The sequence below is a fragment of the Oncorhynchus keta genome, unplaced genomic scaffold (assembly GCF_023373465.1).
Source record: "Oncorhynchus keta strain PuntledgeMale-10-30-2019 unplaced genomic scaffold, Oket_V2 Un_contig_29921_pilon_pilon, whole genome shotgun sequence".
In the NCBI taxonomy this organism is placed as follows: domain Eukaryota; kingdom Metazoa; phylum Chordata; class Actinopteri; order Salmoniformes; family Salmonidae; genus Oncorhynchus; species Oncorhynchus keta.
The window spans coordinates 12,935-35,000 of NW_026286795.1; the positions used below are offsets into that span (position 1 = coordinate 12,935).

The 22,066-nt window shown below is 45.2% G+C and overlaps 1 pseudogene; it reads left to right on the forward strand.

The window, feature by feature from the left end:
- The first annotated feature begins 388 nt into the window (after positions 1-388).
- On the forward strand, positions 389-5,891 carry LOC127923509 (actin-related protein 2/3 complex subunit 1B-B-like; annotated as a pseudogene).
- Positions 5,892-22,066: the final 16,175 nt, after the last annotated feature.

The window sequence follows — 22,066 nt, forward strand, 5'->3', positions numbered from 1 at the left end:
CCTCATCAGTAGAGAGAGAGACCATCAGAGACCATGTTTCAGCCTCATCAGTAGAGAGACCGTCAGAGACCATGTTTCAGCCTCATCAGTAGAGACTCCCAGAGACCATGTTTCAGACCGTCAGAGACCATGTTTCAGCCTCATCAGTAGAGAGAGACAGACTGTCAGAGACCATGTTTCAGCCTCATCAGTAGAGAGACAGACCGTCAGAGACCATGTTTCAGCCTCATCAGTAGAGAGAGAGACCGTCAGAGACCATGTTTCAGCCTCATCAGTAGAGAGAGACCGTCAGAGACCATTCTCTTCCCTCTCCCCCTTAATATATTACCCCCATGTTTCTCTCTCTCCCCAGGGTTTTTCGGCCTCATCATTAAGGAGGTGGAGGAGAATGCCCGGACCCACAGTGTGGGGGTCCAAGATGCCGTTTGGAGAGGTGCTGTTTGAGTCTGGGCCCTCAGCAGGGGTGTCAGGGGGCTGGAGATGGGGCAGGAGGGGATGGGTCCACGGGGTCTGTTTCTCCCATCAGCGGGAACCGACCTGGCCTGGAGACGCATGACTCGACTGTGGCGATCGCAGAGGAGGCAAGAACAGCACGTAAGGAGAGAGAGCACTGATCTGTGTGTATTCTGGTATCAGTAGAGGAGGCAAGACCAGCACGTAAGGAGAGGGACACTGATCTGTGTGTATTCTGGTATCAGTAGAGGAGGCAAGACCAGCACGTAAGGAGAGAGGACACTGATCTGTGTGTATTCTGGTATCAGTAGAGGGAGGCAAGACCAGCACGTAAGGAGAGGGAACACTCATCAGTAGAGAGAGAGACCTGATCTGTGTGTATTCTGGTATCAGTAGAGGGGAGGCAAGACCAGCACGTAAGAGAGAGGACACTGATCTGTGTGTATTCTGGTATCAGTAGAGGGAGGCAAGACCAGCACGTAAGGAGAGAGAGGACACTGATCTGTGTGTATTCTGGTATCAGTAGAGGGAGGCAAGACCAGCACGTAAGAGAGAGAGGACACTGATCTGTGTGTATTCTGGTATCAGTAGTGGGAGGCAAGACCAGCACGTAAGGAGAGAGAGGACACTGATCTGTGTATTCTGGTATCAGTAGAGGAGGCAAGACCAGCACGTAAGAGAGAGAGGACACTGATCTGTGTATTCTGGTATCAGTAGAGGGAGGCAAGACCAGCACGTAAGGAGAGAGAGGACACTGATCTGTGTGTATTCTGGTATCAGTAGGGGAGGCAAGACCAGCACGTAAGGAGAGAGAGGACACTGATCTGTGTGTATTCTGGTATCAGTAGAGGGAGGCAAGACCAGCACGTAAGGAGAGAGAGGACACTGATCTGTGTGTATTCTGGTATCAGTAGAGGGAGGCAAGACCAGCACGTAAGGAGAGAGAGGACACTGATCTGTGTATTCTGGTATCAGTAGAGGGAGGCAAGACCAGCACGTAAGGAGAGAGAGGACACTGATCTGTGTGTATTCTGGTATCAGTAGAGGAGGCAAGACCAGCACGTAAGGAGAGGGAGGACACTGATCTGTGTGTATTCTGGTATCAGTAGAGGGAGGCAAGACCAGCACGTAAGAGAGAGAGGACACTGAGCATGGCGCTTGTAACGCCAGGGTAGTGATCTCTGTTATTCTGGGACCACCCATACGTAGAATGTAGGCACATGACTCGCTTTGGATAAGCGTCAGCTAAATGGCATATACTATACTATATACACTGATCTGTGTGTATTCTGGTATCAGTAGAGGAGGCAAGACCAGCACGTAAGGAGAGAGGACACTGATCTGTGTGTATTCTGGTATCAGTAGAGGGAGGCAAGACCAGCACGTAAGGAGAGAGAGGACACTGATCTGTGTGTATTCTGGTATCAGTAGAGGGAGGCCAGATCAGCACGTAAGGAGAGAGGACCCTGATCTGTGTGTATTCTGGTATCAGCAGTCTGATCTCTCTGTGTTTATTCTAGGATCAGTCGTCTGATCTCTCTGTGTGTATTCTAGGATCAGCAGTCTGATCTCTCTGTGTTTTATTCTAGGATCAGCAGTCTGATCTCTCTGTGTGTATTCTGGATCAGCAGTCTGATCTCTCTCTGTGTGTATTCTAGGATCAGCAGTCTGATCTCTCTCTGTGTGTATTCTAGGATCAGCAGTCTGATCTCTCTGTGTGTATTCTAGGATCAGTCAGCTCTGACCCTTCCTCTGCTGTGTGTCAGCTTTATCACTGAGAACAGCCTGGTGGCCGCTGTGTGTACACACACACACACACACACACACACACACACACACACACACACACACACACACACACACACACACACACACACACACACACACACCTTCCCCTCTCTCTCTCCTGTGTCTGTCTCACTGTGTCTCTCTCTCTCTCTCTCTCCTGTGTCTGTCTCGTCTCTCAGTCTCTCTCTCTCCTGTGTCTGTCTCACTGTCTCAGCAGTCTCTCTCTCTCCTGTGTCTGTCTCACTGTGTCTCAGTCTCTCTCTCTCCTGTGTCTGTCTCACTGCAGTCTCTCTCTCTGTCTCTCTCCTGTGTCTGTCAGTCTGTCTCTCTCTCTCTCTGTGTGTCCGTCTCACTGTGTCAGCTCCTCTCTCCTCTCTCTCCTGTGTCTGTCTCACTGTGTCTGTCTCACTGTGTCTCTCCTCTCTCTCTCCTGTGTCTTTCTCACTGTGTCTGTCCTCTCTCTCCTGTGTCTCTCACTGTGTCTCTCCTCTCTCTCTCTCTCCTGTGTCTGTCTCACTTCTCTCCTCTCTCTCTCTCTCCTGTGTCTGTCTCACTGTCTCTCCTCTCTCCTGTGTCCGTCTCACTGTGTCTCTCCTCTCTCTCCTGTGTCTGTCTCACTGTGTCTCTCACTCTCTCTCCTGTGTCTGTCTCACTGTCACTCCTCTCTCCCTCTCTCTCCTGTGTCTGTCTCACTGTGTCTCTCTCCTGTGTCTCCTCTCTCTCTCCTGTGTCTGTCTCACTGTGTCTCTCTCTCTCTCTCCTGTGTCTGTCTCACTGTGTCTCTCCTCTCTCTCTCCTGTGTCTGTCTCACTGTGTCTCTCTCTCTCTCTCCTGTGTCTGTCTCACTGTGTCTCTCTCTCTCTCCTGTGTCTGTCTCACTGTGTCTCTCTCTCTCTCTCTCTCTCTCTCCTGTGTCTGTCTCACTGTGTCTCTCTCTCTCTCTCTCTCCTGTGTCTGTCTCACTGTGTCTCTCCTCTCTCTCCTGTGTCTGTCTCACTGTGTCTCTCTCTCTAGGGTCATGACTGCTACCCAGTGCTGTTTGTGTCTGACGGTACTAAGGGCTCAGTAACGTTCGGAGGGAAGCTGGACGTTCCCAAGCAGACGTGTCAGAGAGGGATCAGCGCCTCGCTTCCTCCTGGACCGTCGAGCCACCTGTCTGAGACCACCGAGCAGGGCCTGGAGAGTCTGCAAGAACAGTCAGGTTGTGTATTTCTGGGGTACTAATGACTGTGGCTGTGTCTGGGGCCGTGTCTGGGGTCGTAGTGTGCTGTGTGTGTGTTGTGTGTGTGTCGTCTCAGTGAGGGTCTGGGGTCGTAGTGGTGTGTGTTCCAGAACCTGGTGTGTGAGCCACCTCGTAGTGTGTGTGTGACCACCGAGTGTGTGTCTGGGGTCCTGGAGAGTCTGTGTCTGGGGTCAGGTGGTGTGTGTCTGGGGGGGTGGTGTATTTCTGGGGTCGTAGTGTGTGTGTGTGTGTGTGTGTCGTAGTGTGTGTGTGTGTCTGGGGTCGTAGTGTGTGTGTGTGTCTGGGGTCGTAGTGTGTGTGTGTGTGTGTGTGTGTGTCTGGGGTCGTAGTGTGTGTGTCTGTGTGTGTGTGTGTCTGGGGTCGTAGTGTGTGTGTGTGTGTCTGGGGTCGTAGTGTGTGTGTGTGTGTGTGTCTGGGATCGTAGTGTGTGTGTGTGTGTGTCTGGGATCGTAGTGTGTGTGTGTAGTGTGTGTGTGTGTCTGGGGTGTAGTGTGTGTGTGTGGGGTGTGTGTGTGTGTGTGTGTGTGGGGTGGTCGTAGTGTGTGTGTGTGTGTGTGTGTGTCTGGGGTCGTAGTGTGTGTGTCTGGGGTCGTAGTGTGTGTGTGTGCTAACTGTCTCTTTGTATTTCAGTCAGATCTCTGTGCTGGAAGGAGGGAAGAGTAAATGTTCCACGTTCTGTACAACTGGGATGGACGGAGGTATGGTCACCTGGGACGTCAAGGTACACACTACACTACACTACACACACACTACACACTACACACTACACACACACACTACACACACACACTACACTATACACACACTACACTACACACACTACACACTACACTACACACACACACACACTACACACTACACTACACACACACTACACACACACACACTAGTCTGATACCATGACCCTCTTCTTCTGTTCCCAGACTGATACCATACCTCTTCTTCTGTTCCCAGAGTCTGGAGTCTGATACCATGACCCTTCTTCTGTTCCCAGTCTGGAGTCTGATACCATGACCCTCTTCTTCTGTTCCCAGAGTCAGTGACCCTCTTCTTCTGTTCCCAGAGAGTCTGATGTCTAAATATCCTCTTCTTCTGTTCCCAGAGTCTGGAGTCTGATACCATGACCCTCTTCTTCTGTTCCCAGAGTCTGATACCATGACCCTCTTCTTCTGTTCCCAGTCTGATACCATGACCCTCTTCTTCTGTTCCCAGAGTCTGGAGTCTGTCTGCCTTCTGTTCCCAGAGGATCTCATGAAGATAGTCTGATACCATGACCCTGTTCAGAGTCTGGAGTCTGCCCTGAAGGATCTCAAGATAGTCTGATACCATGACCAGCCGACCAGCCGGGATATGAAGAAATCTCACCTCTTTTGCCTTTCTGCTTCTCTGCGTCTGTCTGTCTCAGCTGCTGCTGGAGACATCTCCTTTCTGTCTGTCTCTGTTGAGCATCTGCTCGAAGCACGGCAGCCATGACAACGACGTCTCGTTCCACATGGCACCCTGTTCTTTTATATAGTAGACCAGGACCAATAGGACACCATGTGAGACACATCTTGTTTGTTTTGTTCTATCTTCTTATCATCTTTGTTTTAGAATCCAGAATCCAGGAAATTCTTTGTGAGCGATGTTGTTCTGTTCTGTCAGGTGTTCTATACTGATAGTTATTTTATATTGGTAGACCAGGACCCATAGGACACCATTAGAACAAAAACCAAGATGTGTCTCAATCTTCTTATCTTCTTTGTTTTAGAATCCAGGAAATGCTTTGTTCTGTTCTGTCAGGTGTTCTATACTGATAGTTGTACCTGGACATACAGCTGTGTTCTTAATATATACGGCACGATTCACATTGGCTACTGGAATTAGGACCAAGAATAAAATAATATCTAAACTTGAGATTTTTCACATCAAATTTAAAAAATAAATAAAATCGAATGGACTAATAAAAAGATGACAGTTTTTGATACTGCAGTTAAAATGCAGTAAGTGCAGTCGACTGTGGTATTTTGGACGTAGTAATTTCAGAATAACTGCAGTTAAACTGCACGCTGACCGCATAATTAATTTTCATAACGGAAATGATTCCGAATTGTAATTTAATTTGGTTGGAGGCAGGTGATTTAGTTTACTGTGTGATGTATTATATCTGTGCTAAGTTGCAGGTGCCTACAGGGTTAAAAAAACAAAACAAAAAGCCATTCAAACCAGTTTTGAAAAGTGGAAACATGAACTCCGTTATCAAGTTGTCGATATATTAGAGCGCAACTGTTCGCCAAAGGACTTATTATAGTAGGAGTGGAAGGCTACAGCAGTATATATAATCATGAAGAAAAGCCAAGCAGCGGTACCTGTTAAAATGCTTATGCTGGTCATAATATTGCATTTTAATAAATGATTTACTATCATAGACGGTGTGTGTTTCTGTCCAAGTGTTTTGATAAGACTGATCTGACGGCAACTAGTAACTGTTATGAAAATGTGGTCGAGACACGCCGAGTTTCAGACCGCAGTTTTTATATTATTATTTTATATTATTATTATTCACGTAGATTAAAACGAACAAAAGTCTTGGTTAAAGATGTTGGGTTCAAGCTGTACTGGACGTGTGTTTTTTTTTATGTTAAATATTACGACACATGATGATGTTGACAGAAATTCCGACTTGCTGCTGAAGCCGTTTTGTTCTAGAAAATAAAGAGAAAGATTCAACTGTTCTCCAACCCGGTATCTCTGGCAGCTTAAAAACAACATGACTTGGGTCCAGATTGAACCGTTACCGAATCCGGTAAAAAAAAAACATATTAATAATAATAATAATAATGAAAATAATAATAATAATGATGAAAGAAAAAAAAAAAAAGTTAAAAAAAATATATTTTTATTTTTTCTTCCGCGACGCAGGAAGACTGTTTCCCTAGAAACCGTTTACATCGTTCGCACTTCCGGGTGTTGCCTGCTCTGACTCACGCGCATTTTTATCGCCGCTGCAGCAGCACCGTCGGCATCCCGGATACCCACCAGCAGCACCGGGTTTAGATGTCTTTTAGAGATCTAGTAGCAATCAAGACGGGACGGTCGAGAATAAAAGCCGCTGCTGTGAAACACACAACTCTGAAGACATATTTTCTATCGTTACACCCACGTCTCTCTACTGTTGATTTTTTTTCACCCCCCTTCACATTTTAAATGAATCTTGTAAGGTATGTGGTTTATTATTTTTTAATTTTTTTAAAATAAATTGCACCTTAAATGTGTAAAACATCGCGACTCCCAGTTAGTAGACGTTGTACCAACGTTTTGAATGTGTTGGTTTGATAAACCGAACAGACCGATATCGCTCCAATAACCCAGCTGTGATGTTTCTAACCTATTTGTGACTCCCTGTGACTGCTGTCCTATATTAGTTGGGTTTTATGTAACGCTATTATTTAGGTACAATAGTGTAACGACCCTGGGTTTATAAGCGCCGATATCGACTGTGCCTGCTGGACTTCGGGCTAGAAGGTCGAGGGTTCGAGTCCTGCTCCCCGCCGTTTCATTACAATATGATATATTATAATAATACAATGCTAATACACCGTTGGAGTGGTTGAATGTCTGAGTTGGGTCGACGTCGCCCGGGAGCTGATCTGTTTTACAGTAGAATAATGAATACCGATTATGGTCCTTATCGATAATACCGGACCCCTCTACTGGACCGCGGGAAACCGACAGGACCGCGCAGGGACGTGTGACTTCTACTACTCTTATTTTATATCAGTTTCCTTGTATAGGCTGCACTACCATGACTAATACCGGACCCCTGTTTCCATGGGTTTCTGATTTAAAGACTGATGCATTTCCACCAGTAGACCTTTACTAGGGGGGTTGTCAGTAAGCATTTACACCAGTAGACCTTTACTAGGGGGTTGTCAGTAAGCATTTACACCAGTAGACCTTTACTAGGGGGGTTGTCAGTAAGCATTTCCACCAGTAGACCTTTACTAGGGGGGGTTGTCAGTAAGCATTTACACCAGTAGACCTTTACTAGGGGGGTTGTCAGTAAGCATTTCCACCAGTAGACCTTTACTAGGGGGGTTGTCAGTAAGCATTTCCACCAGTAGACCTTTACTAGGGGGGTTGTCAGTAAGCATTTCCACCAGTAGACCTTTACTAGGGGGTTGTCAGTAAGCATTTACACCAGTAGACTTTTACTAGGGGTTGTCAGTTAGCATTTACACCAGTAGACCTTTACTAGGGGAGGGGGTTGTCAGTAAGCATTTACACCAGTAGACCTTTACTAGGGGGGTTGTCAGTAAGCATTTACACCAGTAGACCTTTACTGGGGGGGGATCGGTGGGAGATGACAGTAGGTAGTTGCATTTACTGTCCTGCAGTAGACACTTTGTCTTGAAGAAGGGGTTGTCTGGACACACTGACTACAGACCAGTCTAGACCACTGACTACAGACAGACAGGTCTGGTAACACACTGACTACAGACAGGAGATGACACTGACTACAGGTAGTCTGTATTGTTACAGATGTCAGGTCTGGACACACAACAGACACTTTGTCTGAAGAAGATAGACAGGTCTGGACACACTGACTACAGACAGACAGGTAGACAGGTCTGGACACTGACTACAGACAGACAGGTCTGGACACACTGACTACAGACAGACAGACAGGTCTGGACACACTGACTACAGACAGACAGACAGGTCTGGACACTGACTACAGACAGACAGACAGGTCTGGACACACTGACTACAGACAGACAGACAGGTCTGGACACACTGACTACAGACAGACAGACAGGTCTGGACACACTGACTACAGACAGACAGACAGGTCTGGACACACTGACTACAGACAGACAGACAGGTCTGGACACACTGACTACAGACAGACAGACAGGTCTGGACACACTGACTACAGACAGACAGACAGGTCTGGACACACTGACTACAGACAGACAGGTCTGGACACACTGACTACAGACAGACAGGTCTGGACACACTGACTACAGACAGGCAGACAGGTCTGGACACATTGACTACAGACAGACAGGTCTGGACACACTGACTACAGACAGACAGACAGACAGGTCTGGACACACTGACCACAGACAGGCAGACAGGTCTGGACACATTGACTACAGACAGACAGACAGGTCTGGACACACTGACTACAGACAGACAGGTCTGGACACACTGACCACAGACAGGCAGACAGGACACTGCAGTCAGAAAGAGAGAGTGTCACACACAGAGTCTGGACTAGGGGTAGCCCTGCTGGGCTTTGGCTCTGTGATCTGTTTGTCTGGCCTGGCCATGTGTGTGTGGCCTGGGGCTCAGGTCATTAACAGACAGCTTGATAACCTAATTAACAGAACTGCCAGCTGTCTGTATAGGGAGGGAGGATGGAGGAGGAGGGGGAGGGATGGTAGGGGAGGGAGGTATTGATGGAGGGAGGGGGATTGATGGAGGGGAGGGAGGGATGGAAAGAGGGGGTAGAGCGAAATGAAAAGAGAGGGTAGAGAGGTGGAAAGAGAGAGAGAGGGTAGAGATGCAGAGAAAGAGAGGTGGAGAGAAAGAGAGAGGTGGAAAGAGCGAGAGACGTGGAAAGAGAGAGAGGGTAGAGATGGAGAGAAAGAGGTGGAAAGAGAGAGAGGGTAGAGATGGAGAGAAAGAGAGAGAGGGTAGAGATGGAGAGAGAGATGGAAAGAGAGAGAGGTGGGGAGAGAGGGTAGAGATGGAAAGAGGGGTGGAAAGAGAGGAGAAGGAGGACGTCCCTGTATTCAGGCCAGTTGCTGTGTGTTTAGAGACTAGAGAGAGACAACCTCAACCTACTGTATAGTGTTTAGAGAGGGACAACCTCAACCTACTGTATAGTGTTTAGAGACTAGAGAGGGACAACCTCAACCTACTGTATAGTGTTTAGAGACTAGAGAGACAACCTCAACCTACTGTATAGTGTTTAGAGAGAGACAACCTCAACCTACTGTATAGTGTTTAGAGAGGGACAACCTCAACCTACTGTATAGTGTTTAGAGACTAGAGAGACAACCTCAACCTACTGTATAGTGTTTAGAGAGAGACAACCTCAACCTACTGTATAGTGTTTAGAGACTAGAGAGGACAACCTCAACCTACTGTATAGTGTTTAGAGAGGGACAACCTCAACCTACTGTATAGTGTTTAGAGACTAGAGAGGGACAACCTCAACCTACTGTATAGTGTTTACAGAGAGACAACCTCAACCTACTTTATAGTGTTTAGAGACTAGAGAGAGACAACCTCAACCTACTGTATAGTGTTTAGAGTCTAGAGAGGGACAACCTCAACCTACTGTATAGTGTTTAGAGACTAGAGAGGGACAACCTCAACCTACTGTATAGTGTTTAGAGACTAGAGAGACAACCTCAACCTACTGTATAGTGTTTAGAGAGAGGGACAACCTCAACCTACTGTATAGTGTTTAGAGACTAGAGAGGGACAACCTCAACCTACTGTATAGTGTTTAGAGAGGGACAACCTCAACCTACTGTATAGTGTTTAGAGACTAGAGAGGGACAACCTCAACCTACTGTATAGTGTTTAGAGAGGACAACCTCAACCTACTGTATAGTGTTTAGAGACTAGAGAGGACAACCTCAACCTACTGTATAGTGTTTAGAGACTAGAGAGGGACAACCTCAACCTACTGTATAGTGTTTAGAGACTAGAGAGGACAACCTCAACCTACTGTATAGTGTTTAGAGAGGGACAACCTCAACCTACTGTATAGTGTTTAGAGACTAGAGAGGGACAACCTCAACCTACTGTATAGTGTTTAGAGACTAGAGAGACAACCTCAACCTACTGTATAGTGTTTAGAGAGAGACAACCTCAACCTACTGTATAGTGTTTAGAGACTAGAGAGGGACAACCTCAACCTACTGTATAGTGTTTAGAGAGGGACAACCTCAACCTACTGTATAGTGTTTAGAGAGAGACAACCTCAACCTACTGTATAGTGTTTAGAGAGAGACAACCTCAACCTACTGTATAGTGTTTAGAGACTAGAGGGACAACCTCAACCTACTGTATAGTGTTTAGAGAGAGACAACCTCAACCTACTGTATAGTGTTTAGAGACTAGAGAGGGACAACCTCAACCTACTGTATAGTGTTTAGAGACTAGAGAGAGACAACCTCAACCTACTGTATAGTGTTTAGAGAGACAACCTCAACCTACTGTATAGTGTTTAGAGAGAGACAACCTCAACCTACTGTATAGTGTTTAGAGACTAGAGAGACAACCTCAACCTACTGTATAGTGTTTAGAGACTAGTGAGGGACAACCTCAACCTACTGTATAGTGTTTAGAGACTAGAGAGAGACAACCTCAACCTACTGTATAGTGTTTAGAGACTAGAGAGGGACAACCTCAACCTACTGTATAGTGTTTAGAGACTAGAGAGAGACAACCTCAACCTACTGTATAGTGTTTAGAGACTAGAGAGACAACCTCAACCTACTGTATAGTGTTTAGAGACTAGAGAGACAACCTCAACCTACTGTATAGTGTTTAGAGACTAGAGAGGACAACCTCAACCTACTGTATAGTGTTTAGAGAGGGACAACCTCAACCTACTGTATAGTGTTTAGAGAGGGACAACCTCAACCTACTGTATAGTGTTTAGAGACTAGAGGACAACCTCAACCTACTGTATAGTGTTTAGAGACTAGAGGGACAACCTCAACCTACTGTATAGTGTTTAGAGAGAGACAACCTCAACCTACTGTATAGTGTTTAGAGACTAGAGAGACAACCTCAACCTACTGTATAGTGTTTAGAGAGGGACAACCTCAACCTACTGTATAGTGTTTAGAGAGGGACAACCTCAACCTACTGTATAGTGTTTAGAGACTAGAGAGGGACAACCTCAACCTACTGTATAGTGTTTAGAGACTAGAGAGGGACAACCTCAACCTACTGTATAGTGTTTAGAGAGGGACAACCTCAACCTACTGTATAGTGTTTAGAGAGGGACAACCTCAACCTACTGTATAGTGTTTAGAGAGGGACAACCTCAACCTACTTTATAGTGTTTAGAGAGAGACAACCTCAACCTACTTTATAGTGTTTAGAGAGGGACAACCTCAACCTACTGTATAGTGTTTAGAGACTAGAGAGGGACAACCTCAACCTACTGTATAGTGTTTAGAGAGAGACAACCTCAACCTACTGTATAGTGTTTAGAGACTAGAGAGGGACAACCTCAACCTACTGTATAGTGTTTAGAGAGGACAACCTCAACCTACTGTATAGTGTTTAGAGACTAAAGAGGGACAACCTCAACCTACTGTATAGTGTTTAGAGAGAGACAACCTCAACCTACTGTATAGTGTTTAGAGAGGGACAACCTCAACCTACTGTATAGTGTTTAGAGACTAGAGAGGGACAACCTCAACCTACTGTATAGTGTTTAGAGACTAGAGAGGGACAACCTCAACCTACTGTATAGTGTTTAGAGACTAGAGGGACAACCTCAACCTACTGTATAGTGTTTAGAGAGGGACAACCTCAACCTACTGTATAGTGTTTAGAGACTAGAGAGGGACAACCTCAACCTACTGTATAGTGTTTAGAGACTAGAGAGGGACAACCTCAACCTACTGTATAGTGTTTAGAGACTAGAGAGGGACAACCTCAACCTACTTTATAGTGTTTAGAGAGAGACAACCTCAACCTACTTTATAGTGTTTAGAGAGAGACAACCTCAACCTACTGTATAGTGTTTAGAGAGGGACAACCTCAACCTACTTTATAGTGTTTAGAGACTAGAGAGGGACAACCTCAACCTACTGTATAGTGTTTAGAGAGAGACAACCTCAACCTACTGTATAGTGTTTAGAGAGGGACAACCTCAACCTACTTTATAGTGTTTAGAGAGGACAACCTCAACCTACTTTATAGTGTTTAGAGACTAGAGAGACAACCTCAACCTACTGTATAGTGTTTAGAGACTAGAGAGACAACCTCAACCTACTGTATAGTGTTTAGTCTGAGGGACAACCTCAACCTACTTTATAGTGTTTAGAGACTAGAGAGGGACAACCTCAACCTACTGTATAGTGTTTAGAGACTAGAGAGACAACCTCAACCTACTGTATAGTGTTTAGAGACTAGAGAGACAACCTCAACCTACTGTATAGTGTTTAGAGAGAGACAACCTCAACCTACTGTATAGTGACGAGGGTGATGTTGCTGCTAGACGCTGGTCTTCGGTCCGTTTTTGTGTTTTATCCACTAATGGTTAAGGTTAGGAGAGTGGAAGCTGATCCCAGGTCTGTTCCTAGGGGAAACTGATCCCAGGTCTGTTCCTAGGGGAAACTGATCCTAGGTCTGTTCCTAGGGAAGCTGAGCCCAGGTCTGTTCCTAGGGAAACTGATCCTAGGTCTGTTCCTAGGGAAGCTGAGGTCTGTTCCTAGGGGAAACTGATCCTAGGTCTGTTCCTAGGGGAAACTGATCCCAGGTCTGTTCCTAGGGAAGCTGATCCCAGGTCTGTTCCTATGGGAAGCTGATCCCAGGTCTGTTCCTAGGGGAAGCTGATCCTAGGTCTGTTCCTAGGGAAGCTGGTCCTAGGTCTGTTCCTAGGGGATGCTGATCCCAGGTCTGTTCCTAGGGAAGCTGATCCTAGGTCTGTTCCTAGGGAAGCTGATCCCAGGTCTGTTCCTAGGGAAGCTGATCCTAGGTCTGTTCCTAGGGGAAGCTGATCCCAGGTCTGTTCCTAGGGAAGCTGATCCCAGGTCTGTTCCTAGGGGAAACTGATCCCAGGTCTGTTCCTAGGGAAGCTGATCCCAGGTCTGTTCCTAGGGAAACTGATCCCAGGTCTGTTCCTAGGGGAAGCTGATCCCAGGTCTGTTCCTAGGGGAAGCTGATCCCAGGTCTGTTCCTAGGGGAAGCTGATCCCAGGTCTGTTCCTAGGGGAAGCTGATCCCAGGTCTGTTCCTAGGGGAAGCTGATCCTAGGTCTGTTCCTAGGGGAAGCTGATCCCAGGTCTGTTCCTAGGGAAGCTGATCCCAGGTCTGTTCCTAGGGGAAGCTGATCCCAGGTCTGTTCCTAAGGGAATCTGATCCTAGGGGAAGCTGATCCCAGGTCTGGTCCTAGGGGGATCTGATCCTAGGGGAAGCTGATCCCAGGTCTGTTCCTAGGGGAAACTTCACCCCAGAACACATTATAGAGACTTACTGGGCCAGGAGTATGTGTGTGATAGACTGGGGTTGAACCTCGTGACTGTCAGTTGAGCTAAAGCCCTGGGAGCTAATGCAACTCTTCATGTGTGTGCGGTGGTGACAGTGACAGTATCTCTGTTCTTTCACAGAGACAGGAACACACACACACACACACACACACACACACACACACACACACACACACACACATACACATACACATACACACACACACACACACACACACCACCCAGCCTCTTTCTTTGTGGCCCAGATATAACCGCTGGCGTTATACACACACACCCTGTCTGTGTGTGTGTGTTCCTGTCTACGTGTGTGTTTGTGTTGCTATCTACGTGTCTCCGTGTGTGTGTGTGTGTTCCTGTCTCCGCACATCCTCTTTTCTTCATGCTAATTTAATCACTGAAAGGAAAGGAGAGGGTGATGGATCTGGGAGTGAGGAGAAGGAGACGGGATGGAGGGAGAGGGTGATGGATCTGGGATTGAGGAGAAGGAGATGGAGGGAGGGAGAGGAGAGATGGATCTGGGAGTGAGGAGAAGGAGGGAGAGGGTGATGGATCTGGGAGTGAGGAGATGGAGGGAGAGGGTGATGGATCTGGGAGTGAGGAGAAGGAGACAGGGATGGAGGGAGAGGGTGATGGATATGGGAGTGAGGAGAAGGAGACAGGGATGGAGGGAGAGGGTGATGGATATGGGGGAGTGAGGGAGATGGAGGGAGAGGGTGATGGATCTGGGAGTGAGGAGATGGAGGGAGAGGGTGATGGATCTGGGAGTGAGGAGAAGGAGACAGGGATGGAGGGAGAGGGTGATGGATCTGGGAGTGAGGAGAAGGAGACGGGGATGGAGGGAGAGGGTGATGGATCTGGGAGTGAGGGGAAGGAGAGGGGGATGGAGGGAGAGGGTGATGGATCTGGGAGTGAGGAGATGGAGGGAGAGGGTGATGGATCTGGGAGTGAGGAGAAGGAGACAGGGATGGAGGGAGAGGGTGATGGATCTGGGAGTGAGGAGAAGGAGATGGAGGGAGAGGGTGATGGATCTGGGAGTGAGGAGAAGGAGACGGGGATGGAGGGAGAGGGTGATGGATCTGGGATTGAGGAGAAGGAGACTGGGATGGAGGGAGAGGGTGATGGATCTGGGAGTGAGGAGAAGGAGATGGAGGGAGAGGGTGATGGATCTGGGAGTGAGGAGAAGGAGACTGGGATGGAGGGAGAGGGTGATGGATCTGGGAGTGAGGAGAAGGAGATGGAGGGAGAGGGTGATGGATCTGGGAGTGAGGAGAAGGAGACTGGGATGGAGGGAGAGGGTGATGGATCTGGGAGTGAGGGGATGGAGGGAGAGGGTGATGGATCTGGGAGTGAGGAGAAGGAGACGGGGATGGAGGGAGAGGGTGATGGATCTGGGAGTGAGGAGAAGGAGATGGAGGGAGAGGGTGATGGATCTGGGAGTGAGGAGAAGGGGATGGAGGGAGAGGGTGATGGATCTGGGAGTGAGGAGAAGGGGATGGAGGGAGAGGGTGATGGATCTGGGAGTAAGGAGACGGGATGGAGGGAGAGGGTGATGGATCTGGGAGTGAGGAGAAGAGGGGATGGAGGGAGAGGGTGATGGATCTGGGATTGAGGAGAAGGGGATGGAGGGAGAGGGTGATGGATCTGGGAGTGAGGAGAAGGGGATGGAGGGAGAGGGAGATGGATCTGGGAGTGGAGAGAATGATGGAGAAGAGAGAGATGAGGAAAAGGGAGTTTTCAGTGACGTAAAAAATTCCTTGGGTTTCCATGACTACAGTGACATCACCACACTACAGCTACTTTTGTGTGAGAGAGACAGACCTCTTATTTCTGCCTCAGTCGATCCATGGTTCTGGCAGTTGCCAGGCAACTGTAGTCATGGCAAAAAGCAAGTTTCTGAGAGAGAGAGATTCCAGAACTCTGAAAGAACATCTCTGATTGCCATCAATCAGACAAAACAAACACAGACTGATGGAGGTGGAGAGAGAACAAACAGACTGATGGAGGTGGGGGAGGAGAAACAGACTGATGGAGGTGGAGAGAGAACAAACAGACTGATGGAGGTGGAGAGAGAACAAACAGACTGATGGAGGTGGGAGAGAGAACAAACAGACTGATGGAGGTGAGAGAGAGTGAACAAACAGACTGATGGAGGTGGAGAGAGAGAACAAACAGACTGATGGAGGTGGGAGAGAGAACAAACAGACTGATGGAGGTGGGAGAGAGAACAAACAGACTGATGGAGGTGGGAGAGAGAACAAACAGACTGATGGAGGTGAGAGTGATGGAACAAACAGACTGATGGAGGTGGAGAGGAGGGAGAGACTGATGGATCTGGGAGAGAGAGAGAACAAACAGACTGATGGAGGTGGAGAGGAACAAACAGACTGATGGAGGTGGGAGAGAGAACAAACAGACTGATGGAGGTGGGAGAGAGAACAAACAGACTGATGGAGGTGGGAGAGAGAACAAACAGACTGATGGAGGTGGAGAGAGAGAACAAACAGACTGATGGAGGTGGGAGAGAGAACAAACAGACTGATGGAGGTGGAGAGAGAGAACAAACAGACTGATGGAGGTGGAGAGAGAGAACAAACAGACTGATGGAGGTGGAGAGAGAACAAACAGACTGAGGGAGGTGGAGATGGAGAGAACAAACAGACTGATGGAGGTGGGAGAGAGAACAAACAGACTGATGGAGGTGGAGAGAGAGAACAAACAGACTGATGGAGGAGGAGAGGGAGAACAAACAGACTGATGGAGGTGGGAGAGAGAACAAACAGACTGATGGAGGTGGAGGGAGAGAACAAACAGACTGATGGAGGTGGAGAGAGAGAACAAACAGACTGGATGGAGGTGAGAGGGAGAACAAACAGACTGATGGAGGTGGAGAGAGAGAACAAACAGACTGATGGAGGTGAGAGAGAGAACAAACAGACTGATGGATGGAGGGGAGACTGATGGAGGTGGGAGAGAGAACAAACAGACTGATGGAGGTGGAGAGAGAGAACAAACAGACTGATGGATCTGGAGAGAGAGAGAAAGACTGACTGATGGAGGTGGAGAGAGAGAACAAACAGACTGAGGGAGGTGGAGAGAGAGAGAACAAACAGACTGATGGAGGAGGTGGAGAGAGAGAACAAACAGACTGATGGAGGTGGAGAGAGAGAACAAACAGACTGATGGAGGTGGAGAGAGAGAACAAACAGACTGATGGAGGTGAGAGAAGAACAAATAGACTGATGGAGGTGGAGAGAGAGAACAAACAGACTGATGGAGGTGGAGAGAGAGAACAAACAGACTGATGGAGGTGGAGAGAGAGAACAGACAGATGGAGGTGAGAGAGAGAACAAACAGACTGAGGGAGGTGGAGAGAGAACAAACAGACTGATGGAGGTGGAGAGAGAGAACAAACAGACTGATGGAGGTGGAGAGAGAGAACAAACAGACTGATGGAGGTGGAGAGAGAGAACAAACAGACTGATGGAGGTGGAGAGAGAGAACAAACAGACTGATGGAGGTGGAGAGAGAGAACAAACAGACTGATGGAGGTGGAGAGAGAGAACAAACAGACTGATGGAGGTGGAGAGAGAGAACAAACAGACTGATGGAGGTGGAGAGAGAGAACAAACAGACTGATGGAGGTGGAGAGAGAACAAACAGACTGATGGAGGTGGAGAGAGAGAACAAACAGACTGATGGAGGTGGAGAGAGAGAACAAACAGACTGATGGAGGTGGAGAGAGAACAAACAGACTGATGGAGGTGGAGAGAGAGAACAAACAGACTGATGGAGGTGGAGAGAGAGAACAAACAGACTGATGGAGGTGGAGAGAGAGAACAAACAGACTGATGGAGGTGGAGAGAGAGAACAAACAGACTGATGGAGGTGGAGAGAGAGAACAAACAGACTGATGGAGGTGGAGAGAGAGAACAAACAGACTGATGGAGGTGGAGAGAGAGAACAAACAGACTGATGGAGGTGGAGAGAGAGAACAAACAGACTGATGGAGGTGGAGAGAGAGAACAAACAGACTGATGGAGGTGGAGAGAGAGAACAAACAGACTGATGGAGGTGGAGAGAGAGAACAAACAGACTGATGGAGGTGGAGAGAGAGAACAAACAGACTGATGGAGGTGGAGAGAGAGAACAAACAGACTGATGGAGGTGGAGAGAGAGAACAAACAGACTGATGGAGGTGGAGAGAGAGAACAAACAGACTGATGGAGGTGGAGAGAGTGGAGAGAGAGAACAAACAGACTGATGGAGGTGGAGAGAGAACAAACAGACTGATGGAGGTGGAGAGAGAGAACAAACAGACTGATGGAGGTGGGAGAGAGAACAAACAGACTGATGGAGGTGGAGAGAGAGAACAAACAGACTGATGGAGGTGGAGAGAGAACAAACAGACTGATGGAGGTGGAGAGAGAGAACAAACAGACTGATGGAGGTGGAGAGAGAGAACAAACAGACTGATGGAGGTGGAGAGAGAGAACAAACAGACTGATGGAGGTGGAGAGAGAGAACAAACAGACTGATGGAGGTGGAGAGAGAGAACAAACAGACTGATGGAGGTGGAGAGAGAGAACAAACAGACTGATGGAGGTGGAGAGAGAGAACAAACAGACTGATGGAGGTGGAGAGAGAGAACAAACAGACTGATGGAGGTGGAGAGAGAGAACAAACAGACTGATGGAGGTGGAGAGAGAGAACAAACAGACTGATGGAGGTGGAGAGAGAGAACAAACAGACTGATGGAGGTGGAGAGAGAGAACAAACAGACTGATGGAGGTGGAGAGAGAGAACAAACAGACTGATGGAGGTGGAGAGAGAGAACAAACAGACTGATGGAGGTGGAGAGAGAGAACAAACAGACTGATGGAGGTGGAGAGAGAGAACAAACAGACTGATGGAGGTGGAGAGAGAGAACAAACAGACTGATGGAGGTGGAGAGAGAGAACAAACAGACTGATGGAGGTGGAGAGAGAGAACAAACAGACTGATGGAGGTGGGAGAGAGAACAAACAGACTGATGGAGGTGGAGAGAGAGAACAAACAGACTGATGGAGGTGGAGAGAGAGAACAAACAGACTGATGGAGGTGGAGAGAGAGAACAAACAGACTGATGGAGGTGGAGAGAGAGAACAAACAGACTGATGGAGGTGGAGAGAGAACAAACAGACTGATGGAGGTGGAGAGAGAGAACAAACAGACTGACGGAGGTGGAGAGAGAGAACAAACAGACTGATGGAGGTGATGGAGAGAGAGAACAAACGGACTGATGGAGGTGGAGAGAGAGAACAAACAGACTGATGGAGGTGGAGAGAGAGAACAAACAGACTGATGGAGGTGGAGAGAGAGAACAAACAGACTGATGGAGGTGGAGAGAGAGAACAAACAGACTGATGGAGGTGGAGAGAGAGAACAAACAGACTGATGGAGGTGGAGAGAGAGAACAAACAGACTGATGGAGGTGGAGAGAGAGAACAAACAGACTGATGGAGGTGGAGAGAGAGAACAAACAGACTGATGGAGGTGGAGAGAGAGAGAGAACAAACAGACTGATGGAGGTGGAGAGAGAGAACAAACAGACTGATGGAGGTGGAGAGAGAACAAACAGACTGATGGAGGTGGAGAGAGAGAACAAACAGACTGATGGAGGTGGAGAGAGAGAACAAACAGACTGATGGAGGTGGAGAGAGAGAACAAACAGACTGATGGAGGTGGAGAGAGAGAACAAACAGACTGATGGAGGTGGAGAGAGAGAACAAACAGACTGATGGAGCGAGAGAAAATGAGGGGGGGAGAGAGGGGATGAATAGAGAGGGAGAGGGGCAGTATAATTTAATAATATAGATGAATGAGTAGTATCATTAGTATAATATAGAGTCAGTAATGTACTATATGAATGAGTAGTATCATTAGTATAATATAGAGTCAGTAATGTACTATATGAATGAGTAGTTTCATTAGTATAATATAGAGTCAGTAAAGTACTATATGAATGAGTAGTATCATTAGTATAATATAGAGTCAGTAATGTTACTATATGAATGAGTAGTATCATTAGTATAATATAGAGTCAGTAATGTTACTATATGAATGAGTAGTTTCATTAGTATAATATAGAGTCAGTAATGTACTATATGAATGAGTAGTATCATTAGTATAATATAGAGTCAGTAATGTACTATATGAATGAGTAGTATCATTAGTATAATATAGAGTCAGTTACTATATGAATGAGTAATATCATTAGTATAATATAGAGTCAGTAATGTTACTATATGAATGAGTAGTATCATTAGTATAATATAGAGTCAGTGAGTATATGAATGAGTAGTATCATTAGTATAATATAGAGTCAGTAATGTTACTATATGAATGAGTAGTATCAGTAGTATAATATAGAGTCAGTAATGTTACTACTAGATGAATGAGTAGTATCAGTAGTATAATATAGAGTCAGTAATGTACTATATGAATGAGTAGTATCATTAGTATAATATAGAGTCAGTAATGTTACTATATGAATGAGTAGTATCATTAGTATAATATAGAGTCAGTAATGTACTATATGAATGAGTAGTATCATTAGTATAATATAGAGTCAGTAATGTACTATATGAATGAGTAGTATCATTAGTATAATATAGAGTCAGTAATGTTACTATATGAATGAGTAGTATCAGTAGTATAATATAGAGTCAGTAATGTTACTATATGAATGAGTAGTATCAGTAGTATAATATAGAGTCAGTAATGTTACTACTAGATGAATGAGTAGTATCAGTAGTATAATATAGAGTCAGTAATGTACTATATGAATGAGTAGTATCATTAGTATAATATAGAGTCAGTAATGTTACTATATGAATGAGTAGTATCAGTAGTATAATATAGAGTCAGTAATGTTACTATATGAATGAGTAGTATCATTAGTATAATATAGATGAATGAGTAGTATCATTAGTATAATATAGAGTCAGTAATGTACTATATGAATGAGTAGTATCATTAGTATAATATAGAGTCAGTAATGTTACTATATGAATGAGTAGTATCATTAGTATAATATAGAGTCAGTAATGTTACTATATGAATGAGTAGTATCATTAGTATAATATAGAGTCAGTAATGTACTATATGAATGAGTAGTATCATTAGTATAATATAGAGTCAGTAATGTTACTATATGAATGAGTAGTATCATTAGTATAATATAGAGTCAGTAATGTTACTATATGAATGAGTAGTTTCATTAGTATAATATAGAGTCAGTAATGTACTATATGAATGAGTAGTATCATTAGTATAATATAGAGTCAGTAATGTTACTATATGAATGAGTAGTATCATTAGTATAATATAGAGTCAGTAATGTTACTATATGAATGAGTACTATCATTAGTATAATATAGTCAGTAATGTTACTATATGAATGAGTAGTATCATTAGTATAATATAGAGTCAGTAATGTACTATATGAATTAGTAGTATCATTAGTATAATATAGAGTCAGTAATGTTACTATATGAATGAGTAGTATCATTAGTATAATATAGAGTCAGTAATGTACTATATGAATGAGTAGTATCAGTAGTATAATATAGAGTCAGTTACTATATGAATGAGTAATATCATTAGTATAATATAGAGTCAGTAATGTACTATATGAATGAGTAGTATCATTAGTATAATATAGAGTCAGTAATGTACTATATGAATGAGTAGTATCAGTAGTATAATATAGAGTCAGTAATGTTACTATATGAATGAGTAGTTTCATTAGTATAATATAGAGTCAGTAATGTACTATATGAATGAGTAGTATCATTAGTATAATATAGAGTCAGTAATGTTACTATATGAATGAGTAGTATCATTAGTATAATATAGAGTCAGTAATGTACTATATGAATGAGTAGTATCATTAGTATAATATAGAGTCAGTAATGTTACTATATGAATGAGTAGTATCATTAGTATAATATAGAGTCAGTAATGTACTATATGAATGAGTAGTATCATTAGTATAATATAGAGTCAGTAATGTTACTATATGAATGAGTAGTATCATTAGTATAATATAGAGTCAGTAATGTTACTATATGAATGAGTAGTATCATTAGTATAATATAGAGTCAGTAATGTACTATATGAATGAGTAGTATCATTAGTATAATATAGAGTCAGTAATGTACTATATGAATGAGTAGTATCATTAGTATAATATAGAGTCAGTAATGTACTATATGAATGAGTAGTATCATTAGTATAATATAGAGTCAGTAATGTACTATATGAATGAGTAGTATCATTAGTATAATATAGAGTCAGTAATGTACTATATG